Below are 4,387 nucleotides of genomic sequence, written 5' to 3' on the forward strand. Positions count from 1 at the left end.
CGATGTTTATGGACGACGGTCTGAATCTTGTCCCAGATGTATGCTTCATCTATGTTGTCGGCATTCATTTGACAACTCGAGCTCAGAGGGGTTACGTAGTGCATGAAATTTAAGTGAAACTTCAATGCTCCGATTTGACATTGAACTACAGTTTATAGTATACTTCGACACGTCACGTTTGAATGTGTTTGTTTCCATAAAAGCAGAAAATGCCATCTTTTCTATACAAATTTGTGTGTATATCTTCTGTTTATTTCCCGTTTTCTCTATACGGGTGAGAACCTAGGGAGCCGTCATTATTTACGGCCTGGGGGTCGGAGGAATGTTAGGGGGGTCGATCAAAAAATTGAAAACTTCAATAGGGTCACTCAAAATGTGGAGAGGAAGAAGGGGGGTTACTCAGTTTTTTGCGCGAAATAAATTGAAACACCTCTCAGATTGCACCATTACACACATCAATTTCTCAAAATTGTCGATGCATCAGGGGAACACCCCCTCTCGTGCTCTCCCCCTAGGGTCTTCTAACAGTTTTACTGGTAAAAGACAAATTGAAAATACCTCTTAGATTGCACTACACTGCACCATGGCACACATCAATTTCTCAAATTTTTCACAGGATCTAAGGACAAACTGAACTGTTGTGAATTCATCCTTTATTATCACAGAAACATATGTTTTAATTGACCTCAGTTTAATGACCAATTTGACGTTTAAACATACCATATTCAGGCTGTTCATTAGAAGCTGGCAGTTTGAGAAATGACACAAGAAGGTCACAGATTTTCAATTCCTGCATATCCATTTGTCTTCAATCTCTGGCAAACTGAAATCTGTTTTTCACAAAATGTATTGTCATTGTTTGGTTGTTAAATCATAGGGTCCTCAGTCTCCGATGATGATGATGATGATGATGATGATGATTAAATATTTAAAATGAAGAAAAATGAAAAAGCATCATTCTATCAGATGGCTTTCATATTTGATGTTTAGGTCTATGGAGTTATTTCATTCAAAGTTGATTAAAATAAATAAGTGGGAAATTTGCAAATGTACCTGTTACCAAAACATCCCTTACACTTCTTGTCGCTTAGTTTTCATACAAGGTAGGTCAAGTGCTTACTCCAGTTCTAATCAAATGGAAGCACAGAGTGAATCAAGGCTGAATTTTTGAAACGTACTGTCGCGAACATAGTCATCGACAACGCTTCATATTCCCGAACTTTTATTTCGTAATTTCACTGGGTAACTCAGCGAAAACTAAGTTTTTAGACCAATGCTGTACATGGCACAGACATTTTGACATTTTGTTCACAGAACGATATCGACACACGCAGATAGACAACACAGGAAATGGGGAGAGTTCGTTTGCATTACAGCATTTTATAATAACGGGAATAAAGGTCGGGCACAAGACATGAAAATTAACCGAGCAATGGAATTCTAAGCTTATGTATGATAGTATACTTAATTTCTTTCTAGCAAGGGGCGAATTATTGGCCGAAGAAAATTAATCCAAAAGCAAATTTTTGCACCATGGTATGAAAGCAATTTTTTCTGAATGTCACTTTTTAATATTTTGCCCACAGTCACCTGTGGTCTATTCCGATCTGTGTCTATGCGCCCCATAGACATGAGTACATATGCCTAAGAAGAAGAAAGTTTCTTCTTCTCAGGCATATATACTCACGTCTATGGAGCGTATAGACGCAGAGCAGAATAGACCATACAGGTGACTATGATTTTGCCTGGTAGAGGCAAAGCAACTTTTTAGCAGACCCAGACAACTTCAACAAATACAGTCACAATGGTACCTTCCATGTGCTTTATTTACAGCTACGTCCCTTGATAATTACCAGTTAATTGGTACTTCAACGTATTTCATCAGAATCAGAACTTGATGAATTCAGAAATACTACACTGACAGGGGAAGATAGCTTGCAGAAAATCCCAAAGAGAAAATCGATCTGTGGACTGTTGCACACCAACACTTACTGCCCTCTCTTGTAGTCTTCCTTTTCCAGCTGTACTTTATGTGTCAAATATTTTGCTATTGTTCGGCTGTAGTTTTGTAACAAAATGCTTTAGATGCCGCCATTGGAGACAAATGCAGAGATTAATAGGCTGACCAGTTTTGTTTAAATGCATCACCGCAATTTTCAACCACTATATATGGAAGCAAACTCATGTAATGTAAAGGCACAGACAAATATAGAAACAGTTTCTTCTATTTGTCTGTGGTAGAGGTCACTAGCCTTTTATATGGGGCCAATTACCCTGATATCAAAAGTTGAATTAAAGGTCATGTGAAACACTCTTCGAGAGAGTATCGGTTTGAAAAAATTCTTTCAACGAAACTCACCCAGCAGGGTATTTCATGGAGGAGTTAGAGCTCAGTGGGTAAAATGTTATAGTAAGATCAGTTGACCAGATACCTGCGGCTACAAAATGACCCAAATGCAAAGTTCAATTACCATGTTGAATTGTATGAAAAGATTTCGAAGTGTCAGTCTTAGAAGCCGATCGAGGCGTGGATAAGGTTTACCCTTGGAAATCATACTGCCAAGAATTTAGTATATTGGCTGAGTGGATTTTGTCTGTGTAACGCAATTCTCGACAGGCCTCGCTTCTGCAAGACAACGCTGGCGAACGATTCAACAATAAAACTGTGTATTACGTGTATGAGATTCGCCATTACGAAAATAATACTCTCTTTACAAATATATTCCTTGCGCAATGCCCACTGACGCCTGTAAGGGTTTTCATTAACTTTTACGATAAGTTAGGTAAATTCTCAAAATTGATAGGATACATTACGTCGGCAGAAAAAAATACTTTATACCACGGAGAAAGAAAATGTACCGTCTCCTCTTTGTGCTTGCACTAAATTTGTACTCTTTTAGTGTTGTCTAATTTGCGCTCTTTCAGTGTGGCCATATCTATCCATGACAGGTTATAGACAACAGCCTCTATTCTTGTCTAAAGAGCTGTACATCATCCACGAAGGCTTTCTTATAAGCTTCCCTGAAGGCCATATTCATTGCGTACAAGATCGGATTGATGGCACAATTCAAGTGTACCAATGCGTATGTTATCATGGTTGCACTCATCGGAATGTGTGTGTCATCAGTGAAGAAAGTGAAGTTCCCAAAATCATACGCGGTATACTCAGATCAAGGCGAATGTTGAAACCGTTACGAGAATCGCCGAGTTGAATAGGGCACGGGTTTCAATGGCATTAAGATATTATCACCGGAACTCTTCCCAGACTGTCCCACTTGTATAATATGTTGAACATGTATTTGCTTCCTTAGTCTTTTGATGGTCATAAAGAGTTTGGTGTTCGTGTTCGTGAATATCAATACGGTAATCGTAGGACTGTAACATCTAGACGCACATTTTCATTTTGACAGGAGAAAACATTCGAATCATTGGCACGTTCGGAATAGCGAGAATAACTACCGACGGTAAAATGTACGTCGAAAGTACCATTCCGGCAAGCCTTTTTGTCATCACCTTGATCTTGAAGTGTAGTGGCGAATTGATGTACAAATACCTGTCGGCAGATATCCACGGCAGTGAGACCGCTGAACAGAAACATCTTTTTGGAAATACATTTTTAGCTTTGTAAAGAGCACTGAGAAGCAATGTAGTGCGTTTTTAAGAAATAAAAATAACAATAATGATAATAATAATTGTTTCATCGAGGCCAAAAAATACAAACTTAAGGCAGTACGCGCCTCGAAATTAAAAGACTTGGCGGCCATTATGGATGTCAGATATGACTTCTTTCATAGAACCAACATTTAAAAGCGAGGTTGAAATTATTTAAAAATGCTTTTCTTTTTTCTTTTTTTTTCTTTTTTCTTTTCTTTTCTTTTTTCTTTTTTTTTTCTTTTTTTTTTTGCAATACATTTGTTTTTAATGGGTAATTTGTAATATTGTAACTTTAAGCTATAGGGCATCTAACACTTTCGAGAAATTTGGACAATTAAAAGATCCAGTTCTCCCAAATTACTGAGTTCCAATCGTGTTATGGAACAAGACACCAGAAAGATTGTCAAAAGTTAGAGTTTCTATACAGGTATCTTTTGCACATAGAACAAAAATTATACAATATCAAAATATCTTCAAGCAATGCCATGCGGGGGCTCATCAAATTTTTATCACCTTTTGCAGAAGGTCATCAAAAACTTTTGAGTGTGTAGGGTAGGGGTCAATTTTTTGACGGAAGCGCATAAAGGCTTTGTCGGCCTTCACCCGTTTATAATAACTGAACACTCCCTGATTGCACCCTTCACGAGTTCTTTGTTTTACCTTTCACGTTTTGAAGTCTAATTTTTAAGCTACAAATGAGGTAAAAGACAGGCAGAAACCGTGTTCAAGTGGC

Source organism: Ptychodera flava, chromosome 4, assembly GCF_041260155.1.
Source record: "Ptychodera flava strain L36383 chromosome 4, AS_Pfla_20210202, whole genome shotgun sequence".
NCBI lineage: Eukaryota > Metazoa > Hemichordata > Enteropneusta > Ptychoderidae > Ptychodera > Ptychodera flava.